This window comes from Magnolia sinica, chromosome 10 (genome assembly GCF_029962835.1).
Source record: "Magnolia sinica isolate HGM2019 chromosome 10, MsV1, whole genome shotgun sequence".
Classification (NCBI taxonomy): domain Eukaryota; kingdom Viridiplantae; phylum Streptophyta; class Magnoliopsida; order Magnoliales; family Magnoliaceae; genus Magnolia; species Magnolia sinica.
Window position 1 is genome coordinate 88396420 of NC_080582.1, and position 21482 is coordinate 88417901.

Genomic DNA, 21482 nt, shown 5'->3' on the forward strand with positions numbered 1-21482 from the left:
CTGTATAAAAAAAGCATGTGTTGAAAAGATCGAAGCTCATACCAAATATAATTTATATATTTTTTACAACATTTATCTTACCATATCCTAGACTTAGCTTAGGTTGCTATTGTTTAGAGCCACCACTACAGACTATAGGACTAGATTAAACAAACATCCATGACCCTGAGTTGTTAGATCTCGATCAACCAAGTCCTTGCTTTAACGATAATCTTTCTGGTCACATCCTGCGAACCATTCACCTTGATCATCTGTTCTTATAGACATATCAATTATTTATCTCTCGATTTTTTTAATTCTCTAGTTTGTTTTGACACTCTGTCGATTATAATGAGCTTCATTCAAATATTAGTAAAATTAGCATTATTTTAGCATTATTTTTACCCATTTATCCATCTCCATTCCTTTGAGAAATATTGGTTGTAATTATTGGTAAAAAAAAATCCTAAAGTTGTAAGGTAAAAATAATCCATTGGAGACGACTAACCCCTATCCATTTGCAAATCACCTGATCGCTGATCACAACTGGTGGATGGCTCGACAGCTGGATTTCCAAATCTAGTCTTAATTGTTTCAGCATGAGGTCACAAGTGTTCAATCAAACATTAAGTCAAGTATGAATTTGGCATGCCCACACTTCATAAATGTACACGAAATCTAAGTGCAGGCCCTAAATCGCACATGTGGCCTTTTATTTAATTGAATTGCGGAAACAGGACCCCTAACTGTGGGGCTTATAGTGATGTATGTGACTACGTCCATGTCATCCATCCATATTGAAAACTCATTTTAGGGCATGATCCAAAGATGAAGCAAAATCAAAATATCATATGGATCATAATATAGGAAACAATGTTATCACATGGATCATAATATAGGAAACTGTGTTAATTAACCATTAAAAACTTATTGTGTGCCACAAAAGCTTTGGATTAATATGATATTTTTTTAGTCTCTTCATCTAGGTCTTTGTGACCTTATCAACGTGGTGGATGACAAATGAGCATTATGGTGGAATTCACGAAGTATTTAATGGTGGGGATTCAATCATGACCATTTCCTATGTTGTGGTCCACCTAAGAGTTATATTTGCTTCATTTTTTATCGTCCCCTAAAATGAGTTGTCGAAATGGTTGGAGAGTGTAGATTTAAGGTGCGTTCATCACTATGAGCCCCATAGTTAAGGGTCTCACCCACCCGGTGGATCCCAGGATCCATCAAAGCCACGCCCTTGAACTTGGTGGGACTAGAAGGCTATCAATGAGCTGGGTTGGCCTGGCCTGGTAGGATTTTGGGTTGGGCTTCCGTTGGAATGCTTGGTGTGGCAACTAGGCTCGAGCCTAAAATTTAATTCGTTTAGTAATAGGGTTGGGTATGGGCTTCACTAAGGAGCATCGCAACCCATCCCCAAGTCTAGCTTGGTCTAGCTTGTTTATAATTTCAAGGGCATTTTTATCATAGATGTGTGTGTATGTGTCTAAAGTTCGCCAATGTTACCACCTTAATGGAACCTTGGCAATGTCCTAAAAAAAAATGGTACATGAGGTGACCTAAATTTATTCATACAACTAATGGCAAGCCATGGTGTAAAAACCATGCCAATGGGGTGATCCTAAGATTGTAATCAATAACATGAAAATGGATAGTCAAGATCAACCAGAAAAACAAAATAAGTCGAATCATCAACTTGAAACATCCACTGAATTATTGATGTAAACCTCAGGTGCAGGGTTGTTAGATAGTTTTACTCAGTGAGACCAAGGTCGAACCCATAAGGACTTGTGTGTTTTATATAATACTTTAAAATTATAAGTAAAACTAAACTAATTATGAAATTGGATTTTAAGAAGCAGTATGGTTGAAAGTAACATAATTTAAAAGAAGAAATTAACATAACAAAGCACTTGAGCGTAAAGGATCCACCTATAGCAATTATTAATATATAATTCACTTGATTCAATTAGATAACTCAACTGGAATTGAAGTCTTATCATATCCAGCAGGATAACAAAGCTGTTAAATTGTCATTCATAAACCAAAATGATTTTGAACTTCTATTGATTGGTTCTCACATAAAGCTCAATAGTATTGATCACAGGGAATTCAAAGCATCTGAAGTGCTCATCTACGATAAATCAATGAACTTTATAAATCAATTATTTGAGAAATAGATAAGCAATCACTCTTAGCCTTCCTAAGCATCCAATATGCTTGGAGTCAACAATAAATCAAAGTAAACTAAAAATAAATATTCATTCAAACCAAATATCAATGAATTGTTAAATATTCAAACCAAATACTTAAATCAAAGTAAACTAAGACATTAAAAACCACTACAAGCTTCACCTCTTAACCTTAGCTAAGAGATTTAACCAACCAGAGACATAATCAAACTAAAATAAAAACATAAAAGCCGAAGTAGAACCGAAGGATTGAAGGAGGACTTCGTATAAGCTCTATAACTCCTTGCTCTCTCATTTACCATAATTCGTATATGATATGGCTTGAATCATCCTTTTTAATAGAAAAAACTCATACCGACTTCAATGTTACACACTTATGTTACGATTCGGTCGCACCGACATGGCCATTGGTTGCACCGAAGTCGCACCAAGTACAATAGATATGCCTTCGGTTGTAGCCGAGTTTCATCAAAATATGTATAATGTCTCTGCCTCCCTTAGGTCGCACCAAAACTCCCTTTGGTGGCACCAAAAATAACTTTGGTCGGACCTAAGTCTTGAACTGGATTATCTCTGGAGATCACTATTTCTTGTTGTACTTAACCGAACCAACCTCAGGTGAGATCGAACAGTATATTATTTCTGTTATTGCACTTTGTGATTTTTTTAGTATTTTCTTTGTTACTTATAGTCTTTAGCAGAGTCATAAGACAGTCCGAATTTTACGTTAAAAAACCATTGTAGGAAAAAAAAAACCATGATACAAAGCAACGAGTAATGTACTATGAAAGCAATATTACAAGAGATATATGATCTTACCGATTCGAACAACCTTCAAATCTCCTCTGAATCTCTAGTTATGCCCTTGAACCCTTTAGAACAACTTAAACGGCCATAATCCATGCCCTAATCCTGATCACACATAGTATATATACTACTCAACCGGAATAGGAAACAAATCGTGCGCTTACGTAATTCTACGCGCGCCTTCAATGGGTCCTTCAATGGCATGGCTGCTCTATTAATATGGACTTGCCCCGTTTGTATTAGGTATATCTCGGTTGACTTAGTCGAAAATCATTTTATCTCTGTTCGTTGCTAATCATTTGCTTTTGTCATGAATGGCTGACTAGCCTCGCTTCAAATGTCATGCTCCTTTCGAAGCCGAACTAGCTCAAAAGAAACAAAAATCGCCCCCAAAGAGGAAGGGAACTGCTCCTTTGTCCACGACGGGTCGGTTGAGCTCGACTGCAGGCCCTGCCACCACTACTTCAGATCCGCTAATGGTCTCAAGAGGTGGTCGAGGTCACCCTAACAAGGGAGGCGGCCCCTGTCAGCGAAGCCCAACCTTCTGAGGTTCGGGCAGAGCTTGTCTCTTAGGCTCAACTCCCACGACCCATGCTCAGGTGAGCAGTTCTACCGACTGTTAAGGGGCGAGGCCCAGGGGGTTCTTTAGTCCACATCTATTGTGACAGAGGGCCTCCCTTGGACAACTCGGCATGTTCGAGTTTACCAAGGCGATGGAGATGCAGTCGGCCGCAGCTGTAAGCCAAGTGGTAGTGCTTTTCTACAATGTAGGACATTTCCCCTATTCCGTGGTAGCTTTCGTTCGTACTTAGATTTTTTCTCTGACGTGAGTTTCTTTTTAGCTCATCCATATTCTCTTGTTTGCTCGTCATGACATGCTGTGCGTTGCAAAGGAGTGTGAGGAAGCAGAGGTGAGTCTTGTAGGGAAGACCGTCGAGACCGAGCAGCTTCGATCTGCTTTAAAGATCCAGATGGGGGCTCAGGTGGAAAAGGCCCATAAGAGTTTGGCTTAGTCGACGACCAAGGTTGAAGTAATGTGTTTGCTTATGAAGGAGGCACGGGAGAAGGCCGCCAGGTGGAAGGCCGAGCCAGCCAAGATGAGGGTCAACTTTAGGGTGAAGTTGTCGGAAGTTGAGGCATCTTTCCTGGCAACTCGGGTAGCGGCGATGGAGGAGTTCAAAGCCTCTAAGGAAAGGGCAGAGGAGAAGGGCCTACTTTACAACCTCGGGTATGAGAAGTGCTTCGAAGATGTTTGAGGGTTATACCCCGAGCTTGACTTGTCTGCCCTCAAGGGCAGCTTCGCTCAAGACCTGATCTCACCGGAAGCTGAGGGCCCAGTTCCTGTTGAAGCCAACTAGCCGAGATTCGCGGGACCTTGAGCGGACTTCTCTAATCTCATTTTGTATCTCCCACATATGTACACCCCTTTTATATTAATGAAAAGAGAGCTTTTGTAACGATTGTTGTGTACAAAATTCTAAGTAGATTTAGCAGATCGGTTGGCCATAGTAGTAGGTCGAGTGTATTAAGGGAATTTTGTTTTTGTAGAACAGATGGATGAGCTGCAATGGCCCCTTCATAGAGGGCCGAGCAGTTTACTTAGGTGGATTGTTTTCTCTTGCATCAAGAGATTGTTAAGACTCAAATATTGTATATTTAACCCTTCAATCACATTAGTTTTCATGGCATTTAAGTGTTAATTCGATTTAATTATATATATGTTTTTGTCATGAGATGTGATTTTTGACCTAAAGATGAATATGCGCCTAAAATGATGGATTTAAAGTTCAAAAGAAAATAATGAAGAATTCACATACCAAAGATCTAAGGAAACCAAGCGAGGAATGAAGAGAATCGAATATTTGAAGTATATTAAATGAATCCTAAAAATTGCCCAGAAAAATCATATTATGAAATTTTAAGTCTAAAAAGAGAAATCCTGAAATAATTCCAAAAACAAACTTTGATCCCACTAAAGTTCAACTTCGATCTGACCAAAATCACATAAAACATTCCAGCGAGAAAGTGAGATTTTCAGCCTTAATTCGATCCAATCAAAGCCAACTTTGGTCCCACCAAAATCAGCTTTGGTCCCACCTAAATTTAATAGATTCTGCATAACTTTTTCATATGCAACTTCGGTCCGACTGAAGCTTAACAAAAGTGCATAAATCCAATGTCATTTTGTGAAATCTTCAAGTCAGTGCGAAATTTGGAGTTCCACAACTATAAATAGGAGCTGTAACGCCCTGGACATTTTAATACCCGAGTATTAAAAGTTTTCTAGCGTTACCAAAAAATTTACTTAATATGTCACGTGTACGATGCCAATCCAACTATCTTAGCCTTACATCCTCACCCTGACACAAACCTAACCGTTAGGAATGATTTTCATTTATAGATCAAACCATATAACCGTTAATTTCAAGATAAGGCTCTCCATCATGTAATTTAACGTATATGTTTTTCCTTAAATAAATTGATTAATAACTCCCTATCTATAATGATTTAGATATATGTCCATTCGTAAGAATTGCTTAGAAATGTGTCCATAACCATGTAGAGCTATTAGATTTCCCAAAACTCACAGATCAGTAATAATTATGAAAATGCCATTGACCTATACCCCTGAATTCCAATTCACATGGTTCTCAAGATCCGTTTCATGTGAAATTTTATACCAGGCTTAATTATCATAAATTAACCATATACATCAAGTTTCAGCCCTTAGATCACAGTAAATTAGTTACTTGATCTCTACATCTGTCTGTACACTTATCAGATCGAGATTCCGACCCGTTCATCTTCTTCACCCCACATGAATATGTTTAACTCACCATTATAATTATTATATGAGGAACTTACACATATGAACAAGTCACTCGAATCTAACATTATACGTGTCAAACCCCTAATCACTATAGAAACACACCTTATGTCCATCCGATTATGAAACTGACCATACATCCACCGACATACATGGTCAGAGTGCTAATCATCAAGTCCTCTTATTTTTAAGAAGCCATCTGACCATTCGTCATGTTTGGATCCGCCAAACGGGCCACATGAACATCCTGTTAAATCGATCATCGCGAAAATCTTAGGTTCTAGGTCCAAACCACCCGGTAACTTATCAATCAGAGGTATATAAATGTTATTTTGAATTACGGAGTTTATTAGCCACTAAATGAGTATCTTGGTCATCCTCGAGAGATTGATTCCAAATTTAACATGTTGAGAGATCTTTAAAAATAGTGATTATTGGTGAAATTTTATCTCATTTGAACGATGTAATTAGGAGGAACAGACGACGCAAGCTGTGGCAAAGACGAAGGGCAAATTTGTAATTATAAGCATCAGTTTATACAATCAGCGTGCATGCGAAATCCATGTAAGTTTGTATGTGTGATTTTTCACTCGAAGGTTTGTACAATGTGGGCCATCAAGGCTCAGATCAGGTTCATATTCAAACCCATGACATAAAATAACTCTGTAGCCCTTGTGAATGGAGTGGATTGATCATCAAACATCACAAATGGACCCCATCTTCAGTCATTCATGAAATCAATCTCACGTGTAACTGATTTTCACGGTAACCTGTTTTACTTGGGGCCATGGGCCACACAAAGATCTGAAATCGGTGGACGGAGCAGATTTCCCAAAAGGTTACCATAGTGGACCCCACCTAATGATGAAAATCTAACCGAAAATATACTCATTCCGCCCATTGTAACAGCGAACGAGGAAACCAGGATTTGAGCTGGGAGAGAAGCTTCTACCTCACACCATCCTTAATCAGAGCTATCCAAATTGGAGATGATGGAGATCTGATCACCTCCGCGTCATCCGAAATAAGGGAATGAAAACACAGGTCGCGGTATTCCGCCGAATTTCACAGAAGCGCCATAAAACACGGCAACCCTGTTTGCATAAGAGCACCTTGCGGGATCACACAGGCCACGGATCCGTGGGCCAGGGAGTTCTAGACGACCATCTCAGACCATCCGGAAGAACCTCTTTGAGTGGAGATGGGTCAGATTTACATCGACCCTTGGAGCATGACTCATCTCCCTTGAACAGTTGTTGGACGACAACTATTGTTATAGGGCCAAAACAAAGATCATAACCGTCCATCTGTTGGCTCATTATCAGAGGACCTTTTCACAATGTTCGAATGGGATCAAAAGTGACAGCAGGTTCGTACTTCGAACCTGTGCACAGAAAGGAGCAGAGCTGCGTCCTTTCTTCACCGCAACAAGTGCTGCAAAAGGATTTTCCACAAGAAGGGTCTAGAAACCCCTTGTGCCTATAAAGGCCCTGCATCCGACCGAGAGTGAGGGAAAGAAAAGAAGAAAAACAGGAGAGAAAAGGAGCAATGGCCAGCCTGCCGGACGTAGCAGCAAGAAAGGAAAAAGAAAGAAAAGGAAAGAAAAAGAAGAAAGAAAGAAAGAGAAAGGAGAGGAAGAGAGAAGAGAGAGAAAGAGAGAGGGAGCATCGTGGGCTGAATCCAATGCCCCAGAGGTAAGTAGATCATCCACGTTTTTCCTTAACAATCCTTAGTTAATTTCTGTTCAAAATCGAACTCCGAAACAATGGTTGTAGACCTCATCCTAGCTAAGTCTAACCGTGTTGACTTAGCATGTGAATTCCTAGTTTCATTGGTTGAAGTTAATTACTAATTAAGATAATTCAATTATATGAAATTCATAACCATTGTAAATCTAACCCTAAACTTAAATCTTAGGGCAAGTATTAGTCTTTGATTTCAACCATAGGAGTCATCTAACCGCATGGATTGTTTAAATTTATGTTAGAATTCAATCTTACGGCATTCAAACAACACTCGAGGGGATCCAATGTTTGAGGTGAGGGTTTTATCATTTAAGCTTACAGTACTTTAAGTTGATTTATTTATTCTGTCATTTACCTGTATTTCTATTATTTCATCTGGCCTCTTTCATGCCTTTTACGATATGAATTATCCTACCTGTTCCATGTCTTTAATGATGTGAATTATCCTACCTTTTTATGATTACATATTTTTTGGAGAATTATCCTATCAATTGATTTGGTTAATATCATTACAACTGTTGACCCTTTTGGGATTATGACACATCAAATACAAGTGAATTTCTTTGAGGCCATGGATACAAGCCTTGCCCTTGCCTTGTCAAATTTATTGTGTTGGCTCTGCCACTCGTCTCTATATTTGAGTTGGCTCTGCCATTCGTCTCTTTGTTAGAGTTGACTATGTCACTCGTCTTTTTGTTTGAGTTGGCTCTGCCACTCTTCCTTTGTTGAGTTGACCATTGTCACTCTTCTCTTGTTATGTTAGTCATTGCCACTTTTGTTGAGTTGACCATTGTCACTCTTCTCTTGTTATGTTAGTCATTGCCACTTTTGTTGAGTTGACCATTGTCACTCTTCTCTTATTATATTAGCCTTGTGTCGTCTATCCTTAAGGCTTTGCATGTGTTTTCTTATTCCATCCATGATTCAGTTTCTATTCTTCATGATTCAGACTATACTCTTCATGATTCAGTTTATATTCTTTATAAGTACAAGTGATGTGTTAAGAGGTATCACAACTAGTGAATCGATTATCTTATCATGGACATAATGCGTTACGGGTAGCGGCCCTCTCGGTCGGCACGTAATTCTGTGGGTTGGTTGGCGTGGTGCACAATCAATGTATGTAAATCGACATACGTGTTACGTCAACTTTTCGGGATTTGATGTCGTAAATAGTCGCTCCATGAACACATCATATTATGTAAATCCCTCAACCGGGTGTTGTGTTGCCTTGAGATGTTCGCGTAAATCTACATTAGCGTTGGCCATGCCAGCGAATATCTATGGTTATGGGATGCGAGTCGAGTCGGATTTTCTATAAATTATATTCCACGTTATAACAATCATTATGTACGATAAGCCGCACACACTATGCTAGGCATGCATCTCATGTAGGTTGTTTGTGCATACTGACATCTCATGTATTAGTGGAGTATGAGACGTATCAGTGCCCTTAAATTTCTTTTATGAATCTCTTGAATTATTGTTAATCTTAAAGGGTAACCATCACTATGAGTAGGGCATTGACCCTCTCCCAGTCGTACAGATGATACAGGTGACATACAGATTGAAGACTTAGAGGACTATTTCCCTATAGAAGATTATCTTGTAAGACTAAGAAGAAAGTTTTACTATACTTTCGCTATGAACTCTGATGTTATAATAAACATTTCATTATGAGGGCATTTGATTACTCTTTTTCCTCTGATGAGATATAATCAATATAGTTGATTTTATTCTTGTGAATGTTACCTTCATGAATGTATTTGGATGTGACCCAAAAGAAAAAAAACAAGGTGTGATTATCTAAAGCATCCAATTTATACATCATTAACATCTGGTTTCCTCGGGCATGAGTACAAACTCTGGCCGTGAAAATTCAGGTTGTTACAGGAGTTCCTAGGACGTTCCAAAGTTTCTTCTAAGGCTTGGAAAGGGAGAGAAGGCCAATGTGAAGCACTAACAACATTCTTCCACTTTGATTTCTTCACGGGTTATAGTTGACCTTTTTACTTTTCTTTTATGATGTTAGTCTTGCTAGGCTAATCTCTTAGCTAAGGTTGAGGGATGAAACTTATAGTTTATTTTGATGTTTATCTTACTTTGATTCAAGTTTATGGTTGAACTTCCATTGATTTCTAGTTTTCCGTGGTTTATTGTGACTACAACAGTAGATGCTTGGAAAGCTTTTGATATCTTCTTATCTATTTTGTAATTCTGTGATCTATAAAATTTGTGACTCACCATTATCTCCTGGGCATGGTAGATGGTTGAATTCCCTACGATCATAACATTTGTGCTTCACGAGGGAACTAATCCAATGAAAGTTCAAATTATGTTTTAACCGCCTCATCATCCGATTGGATAGGATAGGACTTCGATTCCAATCGAGTTATTATTTAATCAAGTAAATTAATATCGAGATTACTATAGGTGGATTCATGGATCCTTAGTCTTTTATCTTTATAATTTTAAAACTTATTTAATCTCGTTGGATTAAAACCCACACATGTCGTTAGACTTAGATTAGTTCTAGGCCGTGTTTTCCATTTCCTGTGGATTCGACCTCGATCTCATCGAGTTATTACTACATTGTAACCTTGCACTTGGGGTTATGAACAAGGATCCTCGTTGTAGAACGCGCAATGTGAATAGTTTTGTTAATCAGTAGTTCGATCTCTTCTTTAAGGGTTAGACGACTGGTGATGACTGTTTTTCCATTGCACTAAGAGAAGTCTTCGATATGTCATGTAATAGGATCGATTAATGGTCCAACCTCTTCTTTAAGAGTCAGATGATTAGTAAGAGGGTTGTTTTTCCCTTGCACCAAAGGAAACCCTCAGCGGACTCATGTAGACCAAACATTGCAGACAACGAATGTAAGTTCAAAGTTCCTAGGTTTGGGATTTTTATTGTAGATTCCAAACAGTAACCATGTAGGGTCTGACCTAGTAGGTCAATTATTGTAGATTTTTAGTAGACATGTAGATTCTGATTCGAGGCCTGGTCGGTCTTCATGGATAATGGATCTTTAGAAGCTCAACATTCCATGGATGTGGCAGAGGTCGCCCTTCCATGTCTTTACGTCAATTGGTTCCTGGTCGGGTTACGCCCGTTATCTTATAGGGTCCCTCCCAATTCGGCTCTAGAGTCCCTAAACTGGGTTCATTAGTGTTTTGGAAGGTTCTGCGGAGGACAAATCTCCAGCTCGAAACCTTTTCACCCTTACTCGAGAATTGTAGAATCGGGTTGTAAGTGCTAATATGTTAAACATACATAGATTGTCAAATTTCATAAGACAAAAATACTTTAAGTTAGAACCCGAAGATTAGCTCAAGATCGGCTTATGATCAAGACAAGATCGGCACATCTTCTTAAAGAAATCATGGCCTCAAAGAAATCATTGCCCGTATTCAAGTAAAAGTTCAAGACTAAGTTCAAGACAAGGTGACTCAGATATTTGCTATATCATAGGTGATATGACCCTAAAAAGACCTTAGGAATAGGTGCTTTAAAAAATTCTTTATCATGGATTTTTATTAGTGTTTTTGTTTTGGAATTCGGTCAGCCTAACTTCTAGTTCGGCCAACCTAACTTCCTCGGCCGGCCCAACTTCGAGTTCAAGTTAAATAACTTCTGTTGAAAATTTGGCCAGCCCAGCTTCTAGTTCGGCTAGCCTAAGCTTGAAATTCGACCAGGGTGAAATTCCAATAATGTAATCTTTTAAAATTCGTGAGAATTCGACCAGTCGAGTGGCGAATTCGGCTAGCCGAATTTAACTTTGGGCCAGCCGAATTTTGGATAATTCTTATCCCACGCAATCCGAAATCCATTGAACTCAAGCTAGTCGAAGCCTATCTTAGGCTAGCCGAAGTTTTAACTTCTTTGCCTATAAATTGAGTCTTTCCCTCATTCCAAATTACAATGAAAATTTACTTGAATCCTTCTACAAGAGAGAGAGAACCTCAAGACATCGACAAACTATTTGTTAGTATTTATACATTTTATTTTAATAGCTTATTCAATTTCATTTTTCTCAAAATCATTTTAGACTTAATCTAAGAGAATAAACTATAATCTTCTTTGAGATATAAGAAAATTGAATCAAGTAACATTTGAGTTTTTCTTTTTTAAAATATATAGAACCCTAGACTCTTTCTGTCTGATTGAACATTGCGTCATCTATGTTTAAGAAAGAGGTCATTCTGCTACAAGCTTCTGCTACATCTTTTACATTTAAAGATAAGTATATTTTCTGAAATTCTTTTGAGGTTTTGTTTGAGATAGCCTGTGAAAATTTCAATGGGATTTTTATTATGATAGCCTGTGAAAATCACAAGGAACCATTCTTTTTATAGTGAAAGCCAAAATTACAAGTGTAGTAATTTTGGAAGTGAAGTAGGTATGATTGTTTTAAGTATCAAACCACTATAATTCCTTATGCCATGTGGTGAATGCTTTATTCTTTTTGGTGATTGGATGTTATTTATTATTTTCATTTTTGTGGTGAATGTTGTAATCTTTTTATATACTATTGCTAGTTTGAAAGATTGATTTTAAAAATATTCGTGAAATAAGGTTGTCCTGTTTAATATTTTAAGTAAGGTTATCCTACGAATTATTTGAAATTAAGGTTTCAATACATAAGTGATTGAGATTTTTGTAATATTTACATATTCCGCATTTATTTTGATTATTTGGCATTATCCTATTCACCCTCACCCCCCTCCCCCCCCCCTAAAAGGACATCGCTAGCTTTTCATTTCACGGGCGACCTGTTGTTGCCAAGTCACAACGTTAAGTTGAACTTGTTTCGTTCTTTCTTCGAGCATATCAAGGTCCAAAGCCATCTACTCGGTATTTTGACTTTCATCGTAGGACCAAATCCATGCAGTAGGGAGCCATATCTCGACTAGGACAACAACCTCTGCTCTGAAGGCTAAGGAGAAAAGAGTTTCTCCTGTGGCCATTCGGGCAGTGGTCCGATATGCCCAGAGGACATAGGAGAGTTCTTTGGCCCAGGCCCCTCTTGCTTTCTCGAGCTTGGTTCAGAGGTGATTTTTGATAATCTTGTTGATTGCCTCTACTTGGTCGTTGGCTTGAGGATGCCGCAGTGATGAGTAAGCATTTCGAATTTCGAGATTCCCACATATGACTCGAAACTGATTATTATCGAACTACTTTCGGTTGTTCAAGACGATCGTATTTAGGATTTCGTATCGATATATGATATTTTTCCAGATGAAGTCGGTAATTTTTTTCTTGGTGATTTTGGCCAGTGGCTCGGCCTCGGCTCATTTGGTGAAATAGTCGACCACAATGACTACGAACTTAATCTGGCCTTGCCGGTTAGCAGGGGGTCGATGATGTCTATCCCCAATTGGGCAAACAGCTATGGTCCGATCATGGCGGTTAGTTGCTCAGGCGGTTGATGAGGTATTGTCACAAATCTTTGACATTTATCACATCTCTGGGTGTATTAATGGGCATCTTTCTGGATGGTCAGCCAAAAGTATCCTTGTCAGACGACTTTATTAGCAAGGGCATGACTACCGGAGTGGTTGTCAGAAATTCCTTCATGTACTCTTTCAAAACATACTCGGCACGTACTTGGCTTCTTCGAGTCAGAGACACCTGAGATAAGGTCGAGAGAATCCCTTTTTGTACAAGGTGTCCCTAACCAAGGTGTATCGAATTGACTTGGATTGGAGTGTGCGTGCCTCGAGTTGATATTTAGGCAACTTGCCCCCTTGAAGATATTCAACTATCGGGTCCATCCAGCTCGGGACCGAATTTACTGGAAGAACTATATCTGAATCATACTTGTTGACACTTGGCTTTGCTAGAAACTCAAGTCGATCTGTGGCCAACTTCGCTAGTGCATTGGCTTAGGAGTTTTTCGACCCGGGGATCGGGCTAACGTCGTACTTGGAGAATTTGCTGATAAGTTCTTAAGCTTTTTATAAGTAGGCGATCATTCTTTGTTACTTGTCTTGGTACTTACTGACGACGAGCTGTGAATCATTGTGGACTTTTAGGTTCTGAGCCCCCATTATGGCTGCTAGCCTAAGTCCAGCATACAGTGCTTCGTACTTTGCTACGTTATTCGATGTTTGGAATCCAAATCTTAAAGTATATTGCATGCAGGTCTAGTTGAGAGCATCAAGAACTACCCTGGCCCCGTTGCTTTTAGAATTGTATGAGCCGTCGACGTACAATGTCTAGGTCGGGCATGACCACCCGATCATCTTCAGTTAATTGGTCGGTTTCGAGGCTCAGACTAGCTTCCAGGTTCTGCCCGCAGGCGAACTCGACAATGAAATTGGCCGCTACTTGGCCTTTAACGGCAGTCCAGGGTTGATATTTGATGCCAAATTTATTGAGTTCGATTACCCATTTTGTGAGTCTCCCCGACACTTCGGGCATCCGGAGCACTCGATGAAGATGCTAGTTGGTCGAGACTATAATTGTATGGGCCTGGAAGTAAGGTCAAAGGTGGAAGGATGACATGACCAAAGCTAGGGTGAGCTTCTCGATGTTTAGATACCTAGTCTCGGCCGGGACCAAGGCTTTATTGACATAGTACACTAGGAGTTGTTTCCCTTTTATTCCTAGATAAGGGTCGAGCTGACTGTTGCGGTCGAGACTGCCATTCATAGTAGTAGTGGCTCTCCTTGCTTGGGCTTTGAGAGTAACGAGATTGAACCTAAGTACTGTTTGAGTTGTTGGAAGGTCAGCTCACAGTCCTCGGTCCACTCCATCTTCTGTTTTTCCTTTCAATTGTTTGAAGAAAGGGAGAGACTTGTCAGTGGATCGGGAGACGAAGCGATTGAGGGTGGTAACTCTCTTAGTAAGGTATTGAATTTCTATCATAATCGTGTGCGAGTTCATGTATAGCAGAGCTTGGATCTTGTCGAGATTCGCCTCTATCTCCCTTTGGCTGACCAGAAAGCTAAGAAATTTTTCTAAGCTGATATTTTCGCAGGATTGCGAACATCTCCTCGAGGTCGGCGGTGTGGTCTGTAGCTTCGATGCTCTTGATGAGCATGTCGTCGACGTACACCTCCTTGGATAATTCGATCTAACGAGCGAACATTTTATTGACGAGTTGTTGGTACGTGGCCCCAGCGTTCTTCGGCCCAAAGGGCATGACTTTGTAGCAGTAGAGTCCCTTGTCGGCAACAAAGGTTGTCTTCTGCTTGTCTTGGGGATGCATAATGATCTGGTTATAACCCGAATAAGCATCCATAAAGCTCAAGAGCTCATGTTCAGCCATACTGTCGACTAGCTAGTCGATCTGTGAAAGGAAAAATTTATCTTTAGGGTAGACTTCGTTTAAGTCGATGTAATCAACACAGACCCGCCACTTCGCATTGGACTTTTTTTATCAAGAAATGTTGGTGATCCAGTCAGGATAGTAAATCTCTTCGATAAAACCGGCTTCGAAGAACATACCGACTTCTTCACCGATGAAGGCATATCGTTCTGGTTCAAATGTTTGTCGCTTCTGTTTGACTAGTCGATGGTTGGGATTAACATTCAACTTATGGACCATCACTTTCGGGATGATAACGGGCATGTCCTGGTGGGACTGAGTGAAAACGTCGACATTGTGTTGGAGAACGTCCATGATCTCGTCTCGTATATCTGGAGCCAGTGATGATCCGACCTACACAATGTGGGTCGAGTCGGATTCACTGAGGGGGATGGCTATCAGGTCTTCCACTAGAGACCCTCTCTCGACCGACTCTTCCTGGGGATCGAGGGAAGTAATGACCATTGTGCGATGTTGAGTCCTTCATGTTGTGGTGTGGAATAGGCGAGCTTCTCGCTGATCTCATTTGACCCGTCTGACGTTGTGCTCGGTCGGGAACTTCATTGTGAGGTGGTGAGTGGATATCACCGCTCGCAGGGCGTTGAGGGACCATTATCAGATGATGACATTGTAGACGAAAGGGCAGTCGACTACAAGGAAGTTGATCATCGTCGTCTGGTTTTGTCCTTCTCCCGCAATGATTGGGAGTAGTATGGATCTCTCTGAGGTGACTCTGTCCCCTGCGAATCAGAGCAAAGGAGCTTTAACAGGTCGAAGTTGAGACCTTCCGACTCCCATCTTATCGAAGGCATCCATGAAGAGGATGTTGGCCAAGCTGCTGGTGTCCACCACAATTCAAAACACTTTGCGGTTGGATATGGTCATGACCACCACTAATGCATCGTTATGAGGATGGTGGACCCTCGGGCATCCTCCTCAGTAAATATTAGTTCACAGGAGATCACTTTCTTCTCCTTTGGAGGTTTGCAGGTGAGGTTGACCCGATGTTTCGAGCTACTATGACGATGCTCATGGCATGAGCTTTATATGCTCATTTTGAATCCCCTCCTCTTGTGTACCCACCGAAGATGGTGCAGATTTCTCATGTGGCCTCTTTGTTGTTGTCGTTGCTGGGCTGCTCATTCATCCTATCTATCTGTTCTTCCCTCCTACTAACATATTCTCATATATGTTCATTGCGGATGAGGGCCTTGATATCTTCTTTGAGGTCGAAGCAATCGATGGTGGAATGGTCGTGGTCGTGGTGGAAGTGACAATACTTCCTTTTATCCCACTTGTCGACCTCGGTCTTCATCCAGTTTGGCCATTTAAGGAGTCGTTTGTCCCGAACTTTCACGAGGACCTATTTAGGCATAGTGTTGAGGGGAATGTAGGAGCAGAACCTGCTCTCAGGTCATTTACTCAGACGTTGACCTCTGGTTAGATCGTCGTCTCTTATGTGCTTATTGTTGGGAGCTGATGCTTATTCCTCTTTAGGCCATTTATCCTTAGTCAAGCTTCTTCCATTCTTGGTAGCTTTTTGCGAGCTAAAAAGCTCTTTGGCATTGCAATACTTCTAAGCTCGATTAAGGAAATCGACCAATGTAGTTGGGGAATTTTTGCTGGGTGAGAAGAGGAATCTTCCTTCATTCAGATCAACCATCACAGCAGTCAGGGCGATCTAATTTGAAGAGTAATCAATTTATATTGCTTTTAAGTTGAATCATTTAATGTAGTAATTTAGCAACTCGTTCTCCTTCTGAGTGATAGCGAGGATGTGAGTTATTTACTTCAGACTCTCTTTGCCTCCGATGAAATTGGTAATGAAGGCCTAGCTGAGCTATGTGAATGAGCTAATGGATTGCGATTTCAATTGCCAAAACTACTTCCGCGCCACTCTTGATAGAGTTAAGGGGAATACTCGACACATTATTGCAGTCAAGGCACCATGGAGCTCCATCCATGCCTTTAAAGATTCTAGATGCTCGGCCGGGTCGGCGGACCCGAAATAGGGAGTAATATGGGGCATCCTAAATCTGGACGGGAGCTAAGCTTGCATGATATCGTCGGTGAACGGTGGCTCAGTCTCCTTCAACATAGCTTCTATTGAGGTCGGAGCATGCACACGATAGGCCCGTTGTATGCTGTCGACCTGACCTCGTAAGTCATTGAGCTCGACCTCCCAAGGATCCTCATTCTCGACCATTGTCTCGGGAGCTTTGTCATGCCTTTTCTTCTCCAACCCATGATGCAGGTTGGAGGCAGCCAACACGGCAGTGTCCGACGCATGGGAGCGCACATGTATTGGTACTTCACAAGCCTATTTGCTCCTCCGGGAGCAGGCAAGTGCTTGAGATTGTGCCGAAACTTCAGTGGCTGCCCGAGTGATAGCTTCCGTGGTCCCTTGGTCAGAAGGAGGGATCTGTCACTCTAACATTCACCTTATTTGATCAATGTTGCTGGTTAGTGCCTCAACTCGATGTTTCAGAGAGACAAGCTGACCTCCCTGGTTCTCAGTCCGTTGCACCAGGCCTATGGGTGCAGAATCAGCTTGAGGTTGAGTCCCGATGGTCCACAGATTGCTTTGACAGCGTAGGACTAGGCGCAACAGCAGTGATCTGGGATTTCTTTCTCTCATTTTCCATTACTGAATCACTGTAGGCGATGAGAGCAATTTTCAATGTCGTTGTCACGAACACCACCAAACTGTTGATGCAGAAATCTGGACATATTCAGAACACTCGTTACCTATAAGTGAAGACAGATGGAGACCCTTATTATTGCAAGGGACCCTCTAATGGCAAAGTTAGATAAACAAGCTAGGTTTATTAGAACGTAGGGTTTTTGTATTAGTGGTTTATGCGTGCCTTTCACCATTGGGGATGCTCCTATTTATAGTTGAAAGAGGGCAATGGCGTAAATCGTGATCTCCTTACTTAATATGTGCCTATTATAAAAGGGAATCTTATCCCGAATATGTCGTGGGTATCTCCCGAGATCCTCGACTAAGATCTCGGGTAGATCTGTGTTGTGACAGTCTCCTGAGATCCTCGGCTGGGATCTCGAGTAAGTATAGTTGGAATAAGGTCGGAAGCACGTGGTAGGAGGTCGAGGTGATGGCCGTTTCGAAGAAAGGTTTGCCGACCTGGAATCTCCAGCGAGTTGTGGTTGAGTTTTCTGTTGGTATCGAGTAGATGACCTACCCGCTGACCCGCCCTCAAGATTTATGTCCGAGCACTGAGACCGAGCTCTTTTCCTTAGTAGAATATAGACGAAGTCGGGGACGACCATTCTCTTCATCTTACCACGCGAAGCAGGGTCGTGCCTCGAGGGCCCTCGCTGAGAGATATTTCTAATCAACTCGGAAATGGATGGGACCGTGGAAGGGCTCGACATCTGATGAAGGTTAGGATATTTCATCTTATGATGGTCAAGCTCGAGGAGTAGACCATTTCCACAGTAGTATCGTTATTGCTTTATGGTCGTTGAGGAGCTCCTTGGTCATGATTGGTGCTGACAGATCGCACGACGAGCGTAGAGGTTCAAGCTGACCTCCTTTCTTCGGTCCATCTATTTTTACACATAATAAAATCTATATTTAATCTTCCTTTGTTCATTAATGTACTGCGTTTACATTATTAATGAAAAGTGGAATGACCTCTAGTTCTCATGCTTCAATTAGTATGGAAGCTGGTTCTATTGTCCCAACTTATTTACCTTTTCACATTCTCAATATAAATAATAATAATTTTCGAAACATTTTACTTAAATTAAAAGCTTTTCCTATTTTTGTGCAAGAAGCTGAGGCTACTTTGAATGTTAAGATACAAGACTCGATATTTCACACAGTTAGGGATGTTGCTCCAAATAAGGTATGATCTCTTATGATTCTTCCCCCCCACCCCCCATAATAAAACAAATAAAAATAAAAATTCCTGTCATTTGAAGTATTTGCATATGCAAGTACTTTAAGGTGTCAACAGTTCATCATAATGTAATGGTGTTGATAAATACTATACATACCTATAAATTCATTGAACGAGCGCTATTTTCATTCAACTCACCCTCTTCTCTAAGCTTACCATGATTCCCCTTCCTTTCTCGGACACTATCACATTTCATTTTTTATGATAGGATTCATGGTCATTTGGAAGGAAAATCTAATCACCAGCGATGGTTTGTCATCTTTTCACTCATTTTCTTTTTATAATTTTACCATCCTTCTCATATTTTATTCGAATCGTTTCATTTACCATGATTTCTTATAATGGGGTCCACTCAACCTTTGGGATTAAGCTGATATTTATGTTTTCCACCTCAACCGACCACCATGGTGGACCCCATCCTAGTTTAAACATCGTGTTAAGCTTACTGTTTCTTGTATTGTGGTTCACTTGGGATTCTGATTGGTCCATGATGCAGGACATGAAATTCAAGTATGATGTGCAAGAATTCAGGCTTAGATCATACCAATTTAGAAACAAGTACACAAATTCCACATCTCACATGATAGTCTAAACATTCAATTAAAGGGGAATCTATCCGGGTTCAGGCCGACACAGGCTAGGGCTGGACCAATAAAAATTATAAGCCAAACAATGTCGAAGGGAAATAAAAATCAACCACACATGTATAAGAATCAGTCTTTAATCCAAGAAATTTTTCAATTTCAATTCAAAGAACCCTATGGTGAAAAAAATGGGGCAAATAAATTAGGGCTAATGCAAACTAAGGCTAAGGTTTATGAAATAGGAATAAAAAGAGAAAAATCAGAGGAAAACCTGACTCAGAAAAAACTCCTGTGTGCAGATGGTGACCCGGAGCTGACGCACGTGATCGGGTGGGTTGGCCACATGTGTGATGGAAGCCCGCCTCCCCAAAGTGACACCTAGGCCTTGGGCTCGGGGAGACTTCCAATCCCTCCAAGTTTGACGACGATCCGACATAAGGTCGAGACGTAGTGCTCCGCCGAAGTTTCAGCCCTCCTACAGGTTCAGATTAAGAAAATTGGCTGTAGGGGGATGAATAGCTGCAAATGCTGAGAATTTCAAAGCAATAATGATGATAAAAGATGAGGTATATGGATGGGAGATGGTAGGGACGGATGAGGATAAATGTGGCTTCACACCACGTAGTTAGCCCTTCGAAAAGGGAGGGCTTCGCACCCACTTTTGAATTCTTTCACAACTCACGAAGAGAGCAAAAAACTAAAGTAAATTTTTTATTAAGCTTGAATGAATGAAAAGAACTACAAGGGGTGCCTATTTATATGGAAAATTCTATACCCCAAAACTCGCACCATGTGCGCAACCTATTACTTGGCGGTGAAGTAAACTAAAATAAAAACCAAATAAAAAAATCTAAAGCGTTCACGAAATTCTAAATAATAACAATATGCAAAACCTAAAATATGACATCAATTCGACGAGTGGGCAATGATTATGAGGTCCCATGATGTATTTTTCTTAACTATCGGGCCCACTCTTTTGAACCAAAACTTCATCTTCTAGTTAGGAGGCCCTCCCTGAACGTCGTCATCGAACCAAATCGATGGTGAGGCCCTCCTTCTGCATACGTATGTGCGCTGGGGGGTGGCGTGCGTGCGCGTGTAGGCGACGTATGCACGATGTCCTTATCAACTCTCCCCAGCTGTGAAGATTTCACCACTGGCGAAATAAAACTCCTGAACTGCTCCAGGATGTCAGGATCAAGTATATGAAGCTCCTCCTCAGTGAGTCATGTGCTGTCTGAAGCTGGGCGTGACTTCCATTTAACTAGGTACTTCTGAAACCCGCCATCTGACGTGGAAACTGTCTCATAGTCCAGGATATCCTCTATTTTCTTTCTGGGTGTGTGAAGACTAGGTATGTGAGGCAAAGGTTGGGATGAAAGGTTGGGAAGAGGCCATACATCAAGGGGTAAATCTGGGGAAAAAGGATGGGTGCGCGAAGGGCCGGACAAAGTATCAGTGGGTCCCTGAAAAGTGACTAAATCCTCCACATTAAATGTGGAACTAATTCCCATGGAATGTGAAAGATTTACCTCATACGCATTGAGACCATTTCACTTTTTAATTTTGAAAGGCCCAGTGCTACGAGCATGTAACTTACGAACGACCCTTGGAAGGTACCGCTCGGGCCTGATACGGACCATCACAGAGTCCTCAATATTGAACTCTTTGACGTTTATGTTGGTCTACAGAAAAATTATAATGTTCATTACTATTAGTGATCTTTTACCTGATTTCTTGATGCAATGAATGTATGTGATGCACAAAAGACTCTGCTGACTCTGATGGCCTATGGGACAATGACATGGGGATAAGATCAATAGGTTTTCTAGGCTTGTAACCAGTAACGACTTTAAAAAGACTTAGACCTGTGGACTTATTGACAGAACTATTATATGCAAACTCTGCTATGCGTAGTACGGTGTCCCATGTCCTGGTATGCTCCCCCACTAAACATTGAAGTAAACTCCCTATGCTCCTATTAACCACCTCAGTCTGACCATCGGTCTGAGAGTGGTAGGCAGAAGAAAATTGGAGCCTAGTATTCATCATATGCCATAGTGTTTTCCAAAAGTAACTCATAAAGCGCACGTCA